The sequence below is a fragment of the Salmo salar genome, chromosome 11 (assembly GCF_965601325.2).
Source record: "Salmo salar chromosome 11, fSalSal1, whole genome shotgun sequence".
NCBI classification, from domain to species: Eukaryota; Metazoa; Chordata; class Actinopteri; order Salmoniformes; family Salmonidae; genus Salmo; species Salmo salar.
In genome coordinates, this window is record NC_138301.1 from 114,101,467 (window position 1) to 114,123,062 (window position 21,596).

Sequence of the window (21,596 nt, forward strand, 5' to 3'; positions counted from 1 at the left end):
TCACTAACAGGGAGGTAAACGTGTGTGCACAACATTTTAAAGAAATAAGCTTTTTGTGCTTATGGAACATTTTTGGGATATTTTTTTTCAGCTCATGAAACATGGGACCAACACTTTACATGTGTTTATATTTTTGTTCAGTATAATTTCCAGGTTTTAGGACTACAATCTGGTGAGCTCTATGCAAGCCCGATCAATGATTACACTTTTAATCGTTACCATCTTTTCCACAGTGAGTCACTAGCTAAGTTTCCATCCAATTAGAGCAGTGGTGTTTCCATCTTTTCCACAGTGAGTCACTAGCTAAGTTTCCATCCAATTAGAGCAGTGGTGTTTCCATCTTTTCCACAGTGAGTCACTAGCTAAGTTTCCATCCAATTAGAGCAGTGGTGTTTCCATCTTTTCCACAGTGAGTCACTAGCTAAGTTTCCATCCAATTAGAGCAGTGGTGTTTCCATCTTTTCCACAGTGAGTCACTAGCTAAGTTTCCATCCAATTAGAGCAGTAGTGTTTCCCTCTTTTCCACAGTGAGTCACTAGCTAAGTTTCCATCCAATTAGAGCAGTAGTGTTTCCCTCTTTTCCACAGTGAGTCACTAGCTAAGTTTCCATCCAATTAGAGCAGTAGTGTTTCCACCAGACAGGCGCTTATGACGTACTCTTTCACACCGAATAAAAATGTAACGTTTCCATCGCATTTCAACTACCGGTTTATCACAACTGTTCCGTTAAATAGCAAATGTGCTTTGGTCATGGCAGTGGTGTAAAGTACTACTTTGGTTGTTTTTTGTAGGAACCTGTACTTTATATTTTGGAAAACTTTTACTTCACTGAATAACTTTTTACTCCATACATTTTCCCTGACACCCAAAAGTACTCATAACATTTTGAATGCTTAGCAGGACAGGAAAATGGTCAAATTCACACACTTATGAAGAGAACAACCCTGGTCATCCCTACTGCCTCAGATCTGGCGGACTCACAAACGAAGCATGTGTTCAATGGTATCTGAGTATTGGAGTGTGACCCTGGCTGTCCAAGAAAACAGTGCAGTCTGGTTTGCCTAATATACTGTGAAGAAGTTATGATTTATACTTTTCATTTTGCTACTTCAGTATATTTAAAACAATACTTTGAATTTTATTGGAAAGGAGCATCAAGATGACCATGCACTGAAGATCATCATAACTGAACAGAGTCATAGTGGGACTCCGTTTCCTCGATATATTATACCAATATTTCCACCACCATTTCTTGCCTAAATAATTCGACACAAAAAGAAAATTGTACCAAAACTACTCGTTTCCATCACAGCTGTCGTGATATTTTTATACGGTATGACTTTACTTGCATAAAAACTGGATGGAAATGTGGTTACTGATGAAGACCACCATGAAGTGTGCCAGCTTAAAGATCCATTGCAACCGTTTTTATCTCAATATCAAATCATTTCTGGTTAACAATGAAGTACCTTAATGTGATTATTTTCTATTAAAATGGTCAAAAAGAAACAAACACAGAGTTCCAAATGTATTGTGACAATTACTCTTTTTTTTGTTTTGTCTCTGTACTCCCGCACTTTGTATTTTAAATAATAGAATGACTACGAGGTTAAAGTGCAGACTGTCAGCTTTAATTGGAGGGTATTGTCATCTGAGTGAACATTTAAAAAGTTAAAGAACTTTTTGCACGTAGTCATCTAAAATGGAGGGGACTAAAAGTATTGGGACAAACTCACTTATACAGTGCCTTCGGGAACTATTCAGACCACTTCACTTTTTCCAAATTTATTCTAAAATGAATCAAATCTACACACAATACTGACAATGCAAAAACAGGTTTAGAATTTCTGCTAATTTAAATATATTATATTTAACCGCCATCGATAAGAAACAGTACTGTGCAGCCGTATTCATTGACCTGGCCAAGGCTTTCAACTCTGTCAATCACCACATCCTCATCGGCAGACTCAACAGCCTTGGTTTCTCAAATGATTCCCTCAACTGGTTCGCCACTACTTCTCCGACAGAGTTCAGTGTGTCAAATCTGAGGGCCTGTTGTCCGGGCCTCTGGCAGTCTCTATGGGGGTGCCACAGGGTTCAATTATTGGGCTGACTCTTCTCTGTATATATCAATGATGTCGCTCTTGCTGCTGGTGAATCTCTGATCCACCTCTATGCAGACGACACCATTCTGTATACTTCTGGCCCATCTTTGGACACTTAACTTTTTAGTGACGGGGCAGTATTCGGAAATTCAGATGAATGACATGCCCAAATTAAACTGCCTGCTACTTGGGCCCAGAAGGTAGGATATACATATTATTAGTAGATTTGGACAGAAAACACTGAAGTTTCTAAAACTGTTTGAATGATGTCTGAGTATAACAGAACTCATATGGCAGGCAAAAACCTGAGAAAAATCCAACCAGGAAGTGTAGAAATCTGAGGTTTGTAGTTTTTCAAGTGATTCCCTATCCAGTATACAGTGACTTAGGGTTCATTTTGCACTTCCTAAGGCTTCCACAAGATGTCAACAGTCTTTAGAACGTTGTTTCATGCTTCTATTGCGAATAGGGAGAGAATAAGAGCTCCTGGAAGTAGATGAGTGAGAAAATGACATGAGCTCAGTGGCGCGCACTCCTATGAGAGAGTTAGCTGTGTTCCTTTTCTTTTTTGAAGACAAAGGAATCAGCCGGTTGGAATATTATGGAAGATTTATGATAAAAACATCCTAAAGATTGATTCTATACATCGTTTGACATTCTATACATCGTCTGTAATATAACTTTTGACTTTTCGTCTGAACTTAACTGCGCAAGCACAGCGCATTTGGAGTACTCTACCGAACGCGCAAACAAAAAGGAGGTATTTGGACATATATGGACTTTATCGAAACAAATGACCATTTATTGGGGAACTGGGATTCCTGGGAGTGCATTCTGACGAAGATCATCAAAGTTAAGTGAATATTTATAATGCTATTTCTGAGTTTTGTTGACTCCACAAAATGGCGAGTTTGGTTTCGTCTCTGAGTGCCGTACTCAGATTATTGCAAAGTGTGCTTTTGCTGTAAAGTTTTTTTGAAATCTGACACAGCGGTTGCATTAAGGAGAAGTGTATCTATAATTCTTTGAATAACAGTTTAATATTTTATCAACGTTTATGATGAGTATTTCTGTAAATTGATGTGCTCATTCACCGGAAGTTTTGGGAGGCAAAACATTTCTGAACATTACACGTCAATGTAAAATGTAAAATTACAGGTCAATGTAAAACTTTATCGAGCAAAACATACATGTATTGTGTAACATGAAGTCCTATGAGCGCCATCTGATGAAGATCAAAGGTTAGTGATTAATTTTAGCTGTATTTCTGGTTTTTGTGACGCCTCTCCTTGCTTGGAAAATGGCTGTGTGGTTTTTCTTGTCTCGGCGCTGTCCGAACATAATCTAATGCAATGCTTTCTCCGTAAAGCCTTTTTGAAAATCGGACAATGTGGTTGGATTAACAAGAAGTTCATCTTTAAAATGGTGTAAAATAGTTGTATGTTTGACAAATTTGAATTATGAGGTTTTTGTTGTTTTGAATTTGGCGCCCTGCTATTTCACTGGCTGTTGAATAGTGTGTCCTGCGGGTGGGATGCTAGCGTCCCACATTTCCCAGAGAGGTTAACAACCCTCCAGACGAGCTTTAATGCCATACAACTCTCCTTCCGTGGCCTACAACTGCTCTTAAATACAAGTAAAACGAAATGCATGCTCTTCAACCGATCGCTGCCTGCACCTGCCCGCCCGTCCAGCAACACTACTCTGGACAGTTCTGACTTAGAATATGTGGACAACTACAAATACCTTGGTGTCTGGTTAGACTGTAAACTCTCCTTCCAGACTCATAAAACATCTCCAATCCAAAGTTAAATTTAGAATTGGCTTCCTATTTCGCAACAAAGCATCCTTCACTCATGCTGCCAAACATACCCTCGTAAAACTGACCATCTTACCGATCCTCGACTTTGGCGATGTCATTTACAAAATAGCCTCCAACACCCTACTCAACAAATTGGATGCAGTCTATCACAGTGCCATCCGTTTTGTCACCAAAGCCCCATATACTACCCACCACTGCGACCTGTACGCTCTCGTTGGCTGGCCCTCGCTTCATACTCATCGCCAAACCCACTGGCTCCAGGTCATCTACAAGACCCTGCTAGGTAAAGTCCCGCCTTATCTCTGCTCGCTGGTCACCATAGCTGCACCCACCCATAGCACGCGTTCCAGCAGGTATATCTCACTTGTCACCCCAAAAGCCAATTCCTCCTTTGGCCGCCTCTCCTTCCAGTTCTCTGCTGCCAATGACTGGAACGAACTACAAAAATCTCTGAAACTGGAAACACTTATCTCCCAAACTAGCTTTAAGCACCAGCTGTCAGAGCAGTTCACAGATCACTGCATCTGTACATACAGTGGGGGGAAAAAGTATTTGATCCCCTGCTGATTTTGTACGTTTGCCCGCTGACAAAGAAAGGATCAGTATATAATTTTAATGGTAAGTTGATTTGAACAGTAAGAGACAGAATAACAACAAAAATATCCAGAAAAACACGTCAAAAATGTTCTAAATTGATTTGCATTTTAATGAGGGAAATAAGTATTTGACCCCCTCTCAATCAGAAAGATTTCTGGCTCCCAGGTGTCTTTTATACAGGTAACGAGCTGAGATTAGGAGCACACTCTTAAAGGGAGTGCTCCTAAGTGCAACTTGTTACCTGTAAAAAGACACCTGTCCACAGAAGCAATCAATCAATCAGATTCCAAACTCTCCACCATGGCCAAGACCAAAGAGCTCTCAAAGGATGTCAGGGACAAGATTGTAGACCTACACAAGGCTGGAATGGGCTACAAGACCATCGCCAAGCAGCTTGGTGAGAAGGTGACAACAGTTGGTGCGATTATTCGCAAATGGAAGAAACACAAAAGAACTGTCAATATCCCTCGGCCTGGGGCTCCATGCAAGATCTCACCTCGTGGAGTTGCAATGATCATGAGAACGGTGAGGAATCAGCCCAGAACTACATGGGAGGATCTTGTCAATGATCTCAAGGCAGCTGGGACCATAGTCACCAAGAAAACAATTGGTAACACACTATGCCGTGAAGGACTGAAATCCTGCAGCGCCCGCAAGGTCCCCCTGCTCAAGAATACATATACAGGCCCATCTGAAGTTTGCCAATGAACATCTGAATGACTCAGAGGACAACTGGTGAAAGTGTTGTGGTCAGATGAGACCAAAATGGAGCTCTTTGACATCAACTCAACTCGCCGTGTTTGGAGGAGGAATGCTGCCTATGACCCCAAGAACACCATCTCCACCGTCAAACATGGAGGTGGAAACATTATGCTTTGGGGGTGTTTTTCTGCTAAGGGGACAGGACAACTTCACCGCATCAAAGGGACGATGGACGGGGCCATGTACCGTCAAATCTTGGGTGAGAACCTCAGCCAGGGCATTGAAAATGGGTCGTGGATGGGCATTCCAGCATGACAATGACCCAAAACACACGGCCAAGGCAACAAAGGAGTGGCTCAAGAAGAAGCACATTAAGGTCCTGGAGTGGCCTAGCCAGTCTCCAGACCTTAATCCCATAGAAAATCTGTGGAGGGAGCTGAAGGTTCGAGTTGCCAAACGTCAGCCTCAAAACCTTAATGACTTGGAGAAGATCTGCAAAGAGGAGTGGGACAAAATCCCTCCTGAGATGTGTGCAAACCTGGTGGCCAACTACAAGAAACGTCTGACCTCTGATTGCCAACAAGGGTTTTGCCTCCAAGTACTAAGTCATGTTTTGCAGAGGGGTCAAATACTTATTTCCCTCATTTAAAATGCAAATAATTTTATAACATTTTTGACATGCGTTTTTCTGGATTTTTGTTGTTGTTGTTATTCTGTCTCTCACTGTTCAAATAAACCTACTATTAAAATTATAGACTGATAATTTCTTTGTAAGTGGGCAAACGTACAAAATCAGCAGGGGATCAAATACTTTTTCCCCCCCACTGTAGCCCATCTATAAATAGCCCAAACAACTACCTCTTCCCCTACTGTATTTATTTTGCCCCTTTTGCACCCCAGTATTTTTACTTTGCACACTCATCTGTCAAATCTACCATTCCAGTGTTTTAATTGCTATATTGTATTTACTTCGCCACCATGGCCTATTTATTGCCTTTACCTCCCTTATCTCACCTCATATGCTCACATCGTATATAGACTTATTTTTCTACTGTATTATTGACTGTATGTTTGTTTTACTCCATGTGTAACTCTGTGTTGTTATGTGTCGAACTGCTTGCTTTATCTTGGCCAGGTCACAGTTGTAAATGAGAACTTGTTCAACTAGCCTACCTGGTTAAATAAAAGTGAAATTAAAATAAATAAAAACATAAATAAAAAATATTTACAAAAGTATTCAGACCCTTTACTCAGTACTTTGTTAGTACTTGATTACAGCATCGAGTCTTCTTGGGTATGACGCTACAAGCCTGGCACACCTGTATTTGGGGAGTTTCTCCCATTCTTCTCTGCAGATCCTCAAGCTCTGTTCGGTTGAATGGGGAACGTTGCTGCACAGCTATTTTCAGGTCTCTCCAAAGATGTTAGATCGGGTTCAAGTCTGGACTCTGGCTGGGCCACTCAAGGACATTCAGAGACGTTTCCCGAAGCCACTTCTGCGTCGTCTTGGTTGTGTGCTTAGGGTTGTTGTCCTGTTGAAAAGTGAACCTTCACCCCAGTTTGAGGTCCTGAGCAGGTCTCTCTGTAATTTGCCTCGATCCTGACTAGTCTCCCAGTCCCTGCTGTTGAAAAACATCCCCATAGCATGATGCTGCCACCATGCTTCACCATAGGGATGGTGCCAGGTTTCCTCCAGATGTGACACTTGGCATTCAGGCCAAAGAGTTCAATCTTGGTTTTATCAGACCAGAGAATCTTGTTTCTCATGGTCAGTCTTTAGGTGCCTTTTAGCAAACTCCAAGCGGGCTGTCATGTGCCTTTTACTGAGGGGCTTCCGTCTGGCACTCTATTATAAAGGCCTGATTGGTGGAGTGCTGCAGAGATGGGAAACCCTTCCAGAATAACAACCATCTTTACAGAGGGACTCTAGAGCTCTTGTCAGAGTGACCATCGGGTTCTTGGTCACCTCCCTGACCAAGGCGCTTCTCCCCTGATTGCTCAGTTTTCCCAGACGGCCAGCTCTAGCAAGAGTCTTGGTGGTTCCAAACTTCTTCCATTTAAGAATGATGGAGGCCACTGTGTTCTTGGGGCCCTTCTATGCTGCAGACATTTTTTGGTACCCTTCCCCAGATCTGTGCCTCAACACGATCCTGTCTCAGAGCTCTACGGACAATTCCTTCGACCTCATGGCTTGGTTTTTGCTCTGACATGCACTGTCAACTGTGGGACCTTAAATAGACCTGGTGTGTACCTTTCAAATCATGCCCAATCAATTGTATTTGCCACAGGTGGACTCCAATCAAGTTTTAGAAACATCAAGGATGATCAATGGAAACAGGATGCACCTGAGCTCAATTTTGAGTCTCTTTGCAAAAGGTCTGAATAGTTATGTAATTTAGGTATTTATATTTAGGGCACTGCGTTCATCCACCACTGGCCTGCTGGCCCCCCTACCTCTGAGGAAGCACAGTTCCCGCTCAGCCCAGTCAAAACTGTTCGCTGCTCTGGCACCCCAATGGTGGAACAAGCTCCCTCACGACGCCAGGACAGCGGAGTCAATCACCACCTTCCGGAGACACCTGAAACCCCACCTCTTTAAGGAATACCTAGGATAGGATAAAGTAATCCTTAGACGGGGGGAGCGTAATCCTCTTCCCACAGTCAGAGCAGCTATAAGGTTTCTCCCCTGTATGTATTCTCTGGTGGTATACCAAACTCCCCTTATGATTGAAGCGCTTTCCACAGTCAGAACAGTTATGAGATTTCTCCCCTGTGTGTGTTCTCTGATGCTGTTTTAAGTTTGAATGTTGGCTGAAACTCTTCCCACAGTCAGAGCAATGGTAAGACTTCTCTACAGTGGATGTGAGCTGATTCCTTGTTGCCAAAGAGGTCTTGCCACATTCAGTGCCATACATTTCCTCATCTTCTTCTCCTCCTTTGATTTTAACATTCAGCTCCAACGTCTGACTTTCATCCTCCATTTTGACTGACTCCATCTTTGGATCCGGCTTGCTTAGGTCACTATGGTTACAGTCAGGACCCAATTTCCCAGGCTGAGGACACTCCCACGTTTCCTCTTTCTTTTCTTCTTTCAGAACTCCAGAATAGTCTAGACAGAATATAAACAATAAGCATCACTGAAGAAGGCAGATTGATTCCCTGCTCACTCTCGTTCTGACTGACAACTTATTTGTTAGTGCTGAGCGATTAGCCACATTTTTTTATTTTTTTATAATTGACCGACATTGGATCAATTAGTTTAATTCCATTTAGTTCTCTAGAGAGAAATCATACGACGCTGTAGAGTTGTAGTTTTCAATAGGCAAATATTCAACCTAGAATACCCAGATATTCAACCTAGAACGCTCAGAAAAGTGGTGATTAACTACTATGAAAAGAAACAAGGTGCTCGACTCCACCTTTATATAAACTTAGACCAGGTGCTGAATCTTCGCATATAATCCAAAAGGTCAAAAATAGGACAGAAAATGTTTGTGCATCAATAAAAATGTTTATTTAAGGTTATTCAGAGGGCTGTCCTATTTTTGTTCTTTGAATTAACTACAAAAGACCAGAATACATTGCGCCTGTTCTTCCCAGCTCCACACACAGACCGCATGAGAGAGGAATGTACATGACACAGAGATGAGAGATTGACAGTTCGATGTAGCTCTACCCAATTGATAGTGGTAGCAGACTTGAAAGTATGCCTTATCTACTTATTCTAGAACTACTAAAAATGATTTAGTCAGACAGCTCTGCAGCATGGGCAGCTGCTAGCAAGCCAACAAATAGTATGACTCAATGGGGAGCGACAGAGACAACGTTAGACGGGGGAGAGCGACAGAGACGACGTTAGACGGGGGGGAGAGCGACAGAGACGACGTTAGACCGGGGGGAGAGCGACAGAGACGACGTTAGACGGAGGGGAGAGCGACAGAGACGACGTTAGACGGGGGGAGAGCGACAGAGACGACGTTAGACGGGGGGAGAGCGACAGAGACGACGTTAGACGGGGGGAGAGCGACAGAGACGACGTTAGACGGGGGAGAGCGACAGAGACGACGTTAGACGGGGGGAGAGCGACAGAGACGACGTTAGACGGGGGGAGAGCGACAGAGACGACGTTAGACGGGGGGAGAGCGACAGAGACGACGTTAGACGGGGGAGAGCGACAGAGACGACGTTAGACGGGGGGAGAGCGACAGAGACGACGTTAGACGGGGGGAGAGCGACAGAGACGACGTTAGACGGGGGAGAGCGACAGAGACGACGTTAGACGGGGGAGAGCGACAGAGACGACGTTAGACGGGGGGAGAGCGACAGAGACGACGTTAGACGGGGGGGAGAGCGACAGAGACGACGTTAGACGGGGGGAGAGCGACAGAGACGACGTTAGAGCGACAGAGACGACGTTAGACGGGGAGAGCGACAGAGACGACGTTAGACGGGGGAGAGCGACAGAGACGACGTTAGACGGGGGAGAGCGACAGAGACGACGTTAGACGGGGGGAGAGCGACAGAGACGACGTTAGACGGGGGAAGAGCGACAGAGACGACGTTAGACGGGGGAAGAGCCACAGAGACGACGTTAGACGGGGGAGAGCCACAGAGACGACGTTAGACGGGGGGAGAGCGACAGAGACGACGTTAGACGGGGGGAGAGCGACAGAGACGACGTTAGACGGGGGAGAGCGACAGAGACGACGTTAGACGGGGGAGAGCGACAGAGACGACGTTAGACGGGGGGAGCGCGACAGAGACGACGTTAGACGGGGGGAGCGCGACAGAGACAACGTTAGACGGGGGAGAGCGACAGAGACAACGTTAGACGGGGGAGAGCGACAGAGACGACGTTAGACGGGGGGAGCGCGACAGAGACGACGTTAGACGGGGGGAGCGCGACAGAGACGACGTTAGACGGGGGGAGAGCGACAGACGACGTTAGACGGGGGGAGAGCGACAGAGACGACGTTAGACGGGGGGAGAGCGACAGAGACGACGTTAGACGGGGGAGAGCGACAGAGACGACGTTAGACGGGGGAGAGCGACAGAGACGACGTTAGACGGGGGAGAGCGACAGAGACGACGTTAGACGGGGGGAGAGCGACAGAGACGACGTTAGACGGGGGAGAGCGACAGAGACGACGTTAGACGGGGGAGAGCGACAGAGACGACGTTAGACGGGGGGAGAGCGACAGAGACGACGTTAGACGGGGGGAGCGCGACAGAGACGACGTTAGACGGGGGGAGCGCGACAGAGACGACGTTAGACGGGGGGAGCGCGACAGAGACGACGTTAGACGGGGGAGAGCGACAGAGACGACGTTAGACGGGGGAGAGCGACAGAGACGACGTTAGACGGGGGGAGCGCGACAGAGACGACGTTAGACGGGGGGAGCGCGACAGAGACGACGTTAGACGGGGGGAGAGCGACAGAGACGACGTTAGACGGGGGGAGAGCGACAGACGACGTTAGACGGGGGGAGAGCGACAGAGACGACGTTAGACGGGGGGAGAGCGACAGAGACGACGTTAGACGGGGGAGAGCGACAGAGACGACGTTAGACGGGGGAGAGCGACAGAGACGACGTTAGACGGGGGAGAGCGACAGAGACGACGTTAGACGGGGGGAGAGCGACAGAGACGACGTTAGACGGGGGAGAGCGACAGAGACGACGTTAGACGGGGGAGAGCGACAGAGACGACGTTAGACGGGGGAGAGCGACAGAGACGACGTTAGACGGGGGAGAGCGACAGAGACAACGTTAGACGGGGGAGAGCGACAGAGACAACGTTAGACGGGGGAGAGCGACAGAGACAACGTTAGACGGGGGAGAGCGACAGAGACAACGTTAGACGGGGGAGAGCGACAGAGACAACGTTAGACGGGGGGAGCGCGACAGAGACAACGTTAGACGGGGGGAGCGCGACAGAGACAACGTTAGACGGGGGGAGCGCGACAGAGACAACGTTAGACGGGGGGAGCGCGACAGAGACAACGTTAGACGGGGGGAGCGCGACAGAGACAACGTTAGACGGGGGGAGCGCGACAGAGACAACGTTAGACGGGGGGAGCGCGACAGAGACAACGTTAGACGGGGGGAGCGCGACAGAGACAACGTTAGACGGGGGGAGCGCGACAGAGACAACGTTAGACGGGGGGAGCGCGACAGAGACAACGTTAGACGGGGGGAGCGCGACAGAGACAACGTTAGACGGGGGGAGCGCGACAGAGACAACGTTAGACGGGGGGAGCGCGACAGAGACAACGTTAGACGGGGGGAGCGCGACAGAGACAACGTTAGACGGGGGGAGCGCGACAGAGACAACGTTAGACGGGGGGAGCGCGACAGAGACAACGTTAGACGGGGGGAGCGCGACAGAGACAACGTTAGACGGGGGGAGCGCGACAGAGACAACGTTAGACGGGGGAGAGCGACAGAGACAACGTTAGACGGGGGAGAGCGACAGAGACAACGTTAGACGGGGGAGAGCGACAGAGACAACGTTAGACGGGGGAGAGCGACAGAGACAACGTTAGACGGGGGAGAGCGACAGAGACAACGTTAGATGAGAGACAGATAATGTTAGATGGTTGGCTGGCTGCTACTGCCTGAGCAGAGATGACTTAATGAAATAATAATCAAAGAAAAAAGTAATATACACAACTGAAATATTTTATTGATGTAAAGTAATGTGCTAAGCAGTAACGGGAAGTCACTACCATCATGGGGCTCTTATTAATAGTTGTATTCTATGTTGTTAGAGACTATGGAATTTCAATTCAAAAGCTCTAAAATCATTTCAAGGTTACATATCATTACGCAAAAAAAATAATATTTTTTTAAACGAAACCTCAAAAAGCAACTCATCGCTCGGTACTATTATTGATCTCAACAGGCCTAATACTGAATCTGATATTAATACTCACTTAGATACATAAAATTATCCACATCTTCCTCTTTGATTTTGATATTCAGGTCCAGCCTCTGACTTTCATCCGCCATCTTCGGATCTGGCGTGCTTTGGTCACTATGGTAACAGTCAGGACCATGCAGCACTGTTGAAAAAAAATTGTTAACTTAACAAGTGCTGTGTTTGAGGGTTACCTACCAAAGCAGGGCTCAAACTTGGGATGAGCGTGTGAAATAATTTCACTAGTCGAATATTCTATTTTATTGCTCTGCACACCGGGAGAGACGGTGCAGCTCTGCTGCAGGAGGAGGAAGCTGAGCCAATGTGAGATAACAGGGGAGCGGACAGGAGGGAGAGAGAAATGCAGTAGCCAAGCCAGCTCATCAAAGACCAGTTAGATTGTGGCTGCTATAAGCTAGACTATGTTATTTATCATCCAGACCGATGTTGTCAATGAGCACAGCTGGATGTTGGGACAATGTAACCACAGCAGTCTGGAGGATCTTCATTCCAAGGACTGGCTGGAAAGAGGATCACCAGCTCATCTGGCCCCAACTGAGATTGTGCTGAACAAGAGATGGCTAAAGGACATCACCAAATTCCAAATTTTAAGTCATCATGTTGGGTAATTTATCATTTCAATATCTGAGGTATTACTTCATTACATACTCAATTTTACAATGAGTATGTAATGAGTTATATATATATATATATATATATATATATATATATATATATACACACACCTTTTTCAGGACCCTGTCTTTCAAAGATAATTCATAAAAATCAAAATACCTTCACAGATCTTCACTGTAAAGGGTTTAAACACTGTTTCCCATGCTTGTTCAATGAACCATAAACAATGAATGAACATGCACCTGTGGAACGGCTACTGTCTTAATTGCCTACCGTTTGTAAGCTGTTAGGTCACAGTTATGAAAACTTAGGACACTAAAGAGGACATTCTACTGACTCTGAAAAACACCAAAAGAAAGATGCCCAGGGTCCCTGCTCATCTGTGTGAACGTGCATTAGGCATGCTGCAAGGAGGCATGAGGACTGCAGATGTGGCCAGGGAAATAAATTGCAATGTCCGTACTGTGAGATGCCTAAGACAGCGCTACAGGGAGACAGGATGGACAGCTGATCGTCCTCGCAGTGGCAGAACACGTGTAACAACACCTGCACAGGATCGGTACATCCGAACATCACACCTGCGGGACAGGTACAGGATGGCAACAACAACTGCCCGAGTTACACCAGGAATGCACAATCCCTCCATCAGTGCTCAGACTGTCCGCAATAGGCTGAGAGAGGCTGGACTGAGGGCTTGTAGGCCTGTTGTAAGGCAGGTCCTCACCAGACATCACCGGCAACAACGTCGCCTATGGGCACAAACCCACCGTCACTGGACCAGACAGGCAAAAAGTGCTCTTCACTGATGAGTCGCGGTTTTGTCTCACCAGGGGTGATGGTTGGATTTGCGTTTATCGTCGAAGGAATGAGCGTTACACTGAGGCCTGTACTCTGGAACAGGATCAATTTGGAGGTGGAGGATCCGTCATGGTCTGGGGCGGTGTGTCACAGCATCATCGGACTGAGCTTGTTGTCATTGCAGGCAATCTCAACGCTGTGCGTTACAGGGAAGACATCCTCCTCCCTCATGTGGTACCCTTCCTGCAGGCTCATACTGACATGACCCTCCAGCATGACAATGCCACCAGCCATACTACTTGTTCTGTGCGTGATTTCCTGCAAGACAGGAATGTCAGTGTTCTGCCATGGCCAGCGAAGAGCCCGGATCTCAATACCATTGAGCACCTCTGGGACCTGTTGGATTGGAGGGTGAGGGCTAGGACCATTCCACCCAGAAATGTCCGGGAACTTGCAGGTGGAAGAGTGCGGTAACATCTCACAGCAAGAACTGGCTAATCTGGTGCAGTCCATGAGAAGATGCACTGCACTACTTAATGCAGCTGGTGGCCACACCGGACACTGACTGTTACTTTTGACCCCCCCCATTATTCAAGGACACATTATTCCATTCCTGTTAGTCACATGTCTGTGGAATTTGTTCAGTTTATGTCGGTTGTTGAATCTCATGTTCAAACAAATATTTACACGTTAAGTTTGCTGAAAATAAACGCAGTTGACAGTGAGAGGACGTTTCTTTTTTTGCTGAGTTTATACAGCTGAAGTTGGAAGTTTACATACACCTTAGCCAAATACATTGAAACTCAGTTTTTCACAATTCCTGATATTTAATCCCAGTAAAAATGCCACTTTATTTTAATAATGTGAAATGTCAGAATAATAGTAGAGAGAATGATTTATTTCAGCTTTTATTTCTTTCATCACATTCCCAGTGGGTCAGAAGTTTACATACACTCAATTAGTATTTGGTAGCATTTCCTTAGAATTGTTTAACTTGGGTCAAACATTTCAGGTAGCCTTCCATAAGCTTCCCATAATAAGTTGGGTGAATGTTGGCCCATTCCTCCTGACAGAGCTGGTGTAACTGAGTCAGGTTTGTAGGCCTCCTTGATTGCACACGTTTTTTCAGTTCTGCCCACAAATGTTCTATAGGATTGAGGTCAGGGCTTTGTGATGGCCACTCCAATACCTTGACTGTTGTCCTTAAGCCATTTTGCCACAACTTGGAAGTATGCTTGGGGTCATTGTCCATTTGGAAGACCCACTTGCAACCAAGCTTTAACTTCCTGACTGATGTCTTCAGATGTTGCTTCAATATATCCACATAATTTTCCTGCCTCGTGATGCCATCTATTTTGTGAAGTACACCAGTCCCTCCTGCAGCAAAGCACCCCCACAACATGGTGCTGCCACCCCCATGCTTCACGGTTGGGATGGTGTTCTTCGGCTTGCAAGCCTCCCCTTTTTCCTCCAAACATAACAATGGTCATTATTGCCAAAGAGTTATATTTTTGTTTCATCAGACCAGAGGACATTTCTCCAAAAAGAACGATCTTTGTCCCTATGTGCAGTTGCAAACCGTAGTCTGGCTTTTTATTATGGCGGTTTTGGAGCAGTGGCTTCTTCCTTGCTGAGTGGCCTTTCAGGTTATGTCGATATAGAACTTGTTTTACTGTTGTCTGTTTCCTCCAGCATCTTCACAAAGTCCTTTGCTGTTGTTCTGGGATTGATTCACACTTTTCGCACCAAAGTACGTTCATCTCTTGGAGACAGAACGTGTCTATGACGGTTGCGTGGTCCCATGGTGTTTATACTTGCGAACTATTGTTTGTACAGATGAACGTGGTACCTTCAGGCATTTGGAAATTGCTCCCAAGGATGAACCAGACTTGTGGAGGTCTACAATTTTTTTTCTAAGGTCATGGCTGATTTCTTTTGATTTTCCCATGATGTCAAGCAAAGAGGCACTGAGTTTGAAGGTCGGCCTTGAAATACATCCACAGGTACACCTCCAATTGACTCAAATGATGTCAATTAGCCTATCAGAAGCTTCTAAAGCCATGACATCATGTTCTGGAATTTTCCAAGCGGTTTAAAGGCACAGTCAACTTAGTGTATGTAAACTTCTGACCCACTGGAATTGTGTAAACAACTGTTGGAAAAATTACTTGTGTCATGCACAAAGTAGATGTCTTTACCGACTTGACAAAACTACAGTTTGTTAACAAGAAATTTGTGGAGTGGTTGAAAAACGAGTTTTAATGACTCCAAAATAAGGGTATGTAAACTTCCGACTTCAACTGTATGATACCAGCTTATACGCACGGGGGTTAGCATTTCACTTCTAAAACGTTAAATGTTATGCAGTGAAAACAAACAAATATATCCAAATCAAACTTTAGTAACCACAATCTGGGTTTGTTCCAATGCCCCAATCATGATAGATTTGACGAATATCCACTTTGTTAGATCAGATTTGTTCAATGTGTGCCAATCCGGTGTCCTTTATCCCTCACGGCCTGTGTTCCATTGACCTTGTCATTGCATCTATTAGCTAGCTAACTAGACAGGTACATAATAAATGAAAATCAAATTGTAGCTAAATGTTTAAGTTATTATAATAACAACTGGCAAAAAAGCATACTTCCATTTCTTTGTACATTTATTGCTTGGTCACATTCCACCAAAATGTTTTTTCCCCCCCCCAGTGTTATTGGCTAGCTAATTATAGTAGAGAAAATCTGTCACAAAGATGAGCATGACAATGCATCATGTACAATGTCAGAACAGGGCAAAAAATTGTTTTCGCAGGGTGACAGCAACAACTTTATTTGCTCAACTTTGTTTTTACAGACAAATGACAGTGATATGAAATTATGAAAGATTGCTTGTGAACATGAACATCTTTACGGGGGAGGGTGAGTGATGTGTGTTTGCTTGTTTACGTCTCTGTCTCCTACCCTGTTCCCTTTAACTCTGCTCCTGTTCTCCAGGACCTAGGTGTTCCTTGTTGTGTATATTACATTTGTTTTATTTAATTACTATCATTTTATTCCAAGTCATCATCTCATCTCTATAGAGCTGCTGCCTATGCTGTCTTGACAAAATAACATTTACTTTGTAGAACTACAAAATGAAGGCATACTTTTAGGACTGCTGAATACCAACTATCAATCACTTAGATCATGTATTTTCAGGTAGAGCAACAGCTGCTCTCTGTAATCTCCTCACATCACGCACTTTGCACTCTTCTCTATTCCGTAGTAGCAGTTATAAAAGAAACAGACTGGACGAGTAGATGCGCAATGGATTATGGTCATTGTAGTCAACTACCATGTTTTATGCGCTAAACTATGTAGAATGTTGGCCTGTTGGAAACTACAACTCCCTACTACATTGTGAAGTTCAGGCTTGATCTTATTTATCTCTAAAGAAACTGTGTGATGTGCGCATTGAGCTCACAGGAAAAAAAAACTGAACGAAATGGAATTAAAATTATTTAACCGACATCTGTCAATTAGTTGTTTAAAAAACGAAAAATAACTGACATTTTGGTTAATCGCTCAGCAGTAATGCCTTACAATGTCAAAGCCTAAGTGTTAACATAACTGTGTACCTTCAGAACAGTCAGGAAGGTCATCGACCTCTGTGTCTGGGCTTGCCATGGCAACAGCACTGCCGTTAGACTGTGCTTTACTGCATCTTGTCTTTCTTGAGTTTCTAGGGGACAACAGTAGAGCTCAAGTGAGAATTAGCAACTGAATGAAAATGCATTTAAAATGGAAAACACAAAATGTAATGAATACAAACATACCTTGTCTGTTTGCCTTGGGGAAATATTGATGGAACAAAATCGGGGCTGTCGTAGTCCATAGAAGGTTCTCCTGGTTGGAAAGAAAAATGGTGATTAGTGAATGGACTGGCTAGCAAACTTATCTGATTTACTAGAAGGTTATTTTATCTTGGCTTGCTAAATTATGTCAAAATCATCCTTAAGTATCTAGAATTGATTGTGTAGGTCAATGTAGTTCATTATAGAAGATTTGGACATGAAGCAACAAAAAGAGGATAAAATCAGTACCATTGACCTGTGTTGGATGTGCCACAAATGCTATGAAGTTCACATTGGGAAACAGTGACATGGTAAACAAAACCAAATCATTTAATTGCTTGTCCTTTGCAGGCTATGGAAATCAATATGTTAATTTTGTTATTTTTGTGAATTATTCCTTTAAAGCTAGAATCCTTAGTTGAATGATCTATACCCACTGATTCTTGAAGAATATAGCAGTAACTTATAAATGCCTCATGAGCTTAGTTCAACTGTCGTACCACATCAGAAGCCAAAATATCAGCTTGTTTTACTCCAACGTTTGTAAACAACGTAAATATAAAACACTTTATAACCTCAATTTTGGGGAAATAATCTTCACAGTCAGTCTATTGTGTGTATTGGACATTAATATTGCAATGTACAGCCTTACCTATGGATCTTGGGTCCATGAAATGGGGTATCAGCCTATCCCTCTGGTGGTGTGGGGTGGATGGGGTTTATCCTGCCTGGTTGGCCCTGTCAGGGGGTATTGTCGGATGGGGCTACAGTGCCCCCCTGTCCCCAGTCCACCTGGTCGTGCAGCTGATCCAGTTTCTGCCTAGGACTATGGAACCCTGACCTGTTCAATTGATTTATTTTTATTTAACCTATATTTAAGTAAGTGTGTCCATGATTGAGTCTTTGACTGAAGAGATGAAGATAAAACTGTCCAGTTTGAGTGTTTTTTTGCCGCTCGTTCCAGCCGATATCTGCAGCAAACTGAAAAGAGGAGCAACCCATGGATGTGGGTGCTTTAAGAGAATGTGACTGGCAGAACGGGTCTTGTATGTGGAGGATGAGGGGTGCAGTAGATATCTCAGATCGGGGGGAGTGAGGCCTAAGAGGGTTTTATAAATAAGCATCAACCAGTAGGTCTTGCGACGGGTATACAGAGATGACCAGTTTACAGAGGAGTATTGAGTGCAGTGATGTGTCCTATAAGGAGCATTGGTGGCAAATCTGATGGCCGAATGATAAAGAACATCTAGCCACTCGAGAGCACCCTTACCTGCCGATCTATAAATTACGTCTACATAATCTAGCATGGGTAGGATGGTAGTCTGAATCAGGGTTCGTTTGGCAGCAGGGGTGAAAGAGGAGCTATTATGATAGATGAAACCAAGTCTAGATTTAACCTTAGCCTGCAGATTTGATATGTGCTGAGAGAAAGACAGTACCATCTAGCCATACTCCCAAGTACTTGATTGATCAATTGGTTGAACATTTTAAAAACAGGCATATATATATATATATATATATATATATATAATATATATATATATATATATATATATATATATATATATATATATATATATATATATATATATATATATGTGTATGTATGTATGTATGTATACATACATCCTATGTGTTTTAATCAAATCAACTACAGTTCATTTGGAAAGTATTCTATTTGTGTATCCCCTTAGGCCTGTTTATATGGACAACGTTGGTTTTATTGATCTGTTTCTCAAATTAAAAACTATTCTGCTGATGTCTCCAGTCATACAAAGTGTAGTAGAATTGTATGAAATGTGTTTTCCCGTACAAAGAAAGAACATATCTGATATGGCCTATAGCCCAGGCCTCTACGCTATACGCCACTCAGCCATGCTTTGAACTGGCTTTTTTTGCGAACAGTGATTCAGTTATATTATAAGCCTAAATTATGACTGGCCAATCTACTCATCACATTCTGAATAGTAGGCTGTCTTACATAAGTCTGCAAATGTGATGATGCTTTATGGGTTGGTTAAATTTCTCAAGTGTCCGGTATATCGCAATATGTTCCATACACACAATAGACCCGAATAGTAAGTTGATTTCCCACAGTTAAAATGGCACTCCATTCTCCATTTCACCTCATTTAGCACCTGATTACTTAACGGCATATCTCATTAAGTGGTCCAGGTAAGTCATGACATGCCACAAGTGTGGGGGGGGACTTTCCTCTTTTGTTCTCTATTGACATCACAACTTTCCATCAAACCAACTCCTTGAATGCCCAACTAGACAGTGTCAAAGGAAGGCCCCAAAAAATGGTCAAAGACTTCAGTCACCCAAGTCATAGACTGTTCTCTCTGCTACCAAAAGGCAAGCGGTACCGGAGCGCAAAGTCTAGGTCCAAAAGGCTCCTTAACAGCTTCAACCCCCAAGCCATTAGACTACTGAACAATTAATCAAACGGCCACCCGGACTATTTACATTGACCCCCGCCCGCTTTACCCTTACCTACATGTACACATTATCTTGACTAACCTTTACCCCCGCACATTGACTTAGTACCGGTACCCCCTGTATATAGCCTTGTTAGTTATTTTATTGTGTTACTTTTAATTTACCCTTCAGTGTGTGTACTTTACTGTATTTATAAATTGGGATATTGCTTTTCAACAAGAAAAGTTCTAAAAATAAAAAATAAAAATAAATAAAAATCACTGGAGGTACTGAAGTCCCACGATAAGAAGCTACTACGTTAATATTTGTCTATACTCTTCAAGAACTGTAATCTGTGGGTGTCACTGTGTAGGCTGATACCCCATTTCATGGACCCAAGATCCACAGGTAAGGTTGGAACTTTTGCCCACAATGCAATTATGAAGTCTAATACATCCACAATGAGATTTCAAAATGTATTTTGTGTCAAATTAACTAATTATTGTCTGTTGAATTAACAAACAACAAAAAAACATTCCAACCATGTGGGTCTATCTAGTTCAATTGTGTGATGATTCCTAAATTTTTATCAGTTTACATAAATGTAAACAGGGTAATTTTTTTTTAAAGGCGAACAGCCGATTCCACTATTGTTGCTCACGCTGTTCACGACACACATGTGAATTTCAGTGGTTAAGTACATTTCTCCAGCCCCATACCCTAACTTTTTAGCTAAACAAAGGCGGGTATTGCGCTGTTATTTTTATTGATTCCGTCATTTTAACTTTAACTAGTAAACGTATTAGCATTTGCTAACTAGCCCAAGCATACTTACCAGAGATGAAATGTGCTCCACACAAGCTATAATCACCCCTCAGACCATCAGGACCCCAATCCACTCGTTTTATGGCTTGCAGCCACAACCGTCTTCTATTCTTTTGGAAGGGGTGAGATCCTCTTGGTATAGTGAAGAATCTCCATCCTTGACCACCTCTATTAGCACAGTTCACCGCACAGCAGTTTCTCATTGTTGTTGCTAACTACAGTAGCTAGGAAGTACCTAAATATATGTTATAGTATGTGCTTTGTTCGGTCGCGCTAGAGGCTTTGTGATGGGACTCGTGATACCGGAGCGCCGATACTCCGATGAAGTTTTCAAAGCACTAGCTACTGACTCGACCACTGGTATAAATTCAAGAATTGGACACTGCGTCCAAGATGTCCGACCGTTGTTTTCAAGGTAATCAGATGAAGAGGCGAAGCGAGAGGATTTACTCCGCCCAAAATGTGTCCACGTGAGTTAAACCCTTTTTTTGTATGGAGGTGTATGAGAGTTTGTCGATTTACGTGAGGCTTGTTTGATTGACTAGAAGTGTCGTAATGTTTAGGCTATTACATACACCCAGTGTCCAGGCCGGTTTATTTTGTTCATCAACCTGTTCACGAAAATGGATCACTCCAACAGACGGCGAGTCTTCTTCTACGGTATAATGTCGTTTGGTAAGTTGCTAGAGGCAGGTTGATTTGTTGCTAAAAGTTGCTAAATGACGTTGCGATGTCATTGCGTGATAACGTAAAACTGCGTCATTACGTAGAAAACACAATAACGTTACTCAAATTGACTGGCCATCTCGGCGAAAAATATGATTTGACATTAGTTCAGGTACAGACTCCCACTCTTTTCTGTACAGTTTTGATTGAGACATGTTGATTGATGTTGTAAGTTCTGTTCAAGATCAAACATTCGTGACCAACTATATTCATT

The 21,596-nt window shown here is 43.9% G+C and overlaps 1 long non-coding RNA gene across 1 annotated transcript; it reads right to left on the minus strand.

Annotated features, from left to right (window-relative positions):
* Window positions 1–11,888: 11,888 nt before the first annotated feature.
* On the minus strand, window positions 11,889–21,347 carry LOC123725204 (uncharacterized). The gene is made up of 4 exons (XR_014379491.1): window positions 20,667–21,347; window positions 17,393–17,462; window positions 17,195–17,298; window positions 11,889–12,289 (listed from the first exon to the last, which is right to left on the minus strand). It is a non-coding gene; the product is annotated as an uncharacterized LOC123725204 (long non-coding RNA).
* Between the last annotated feature and the right edge of the window lie 249 nt (window positions 21,348–21,596).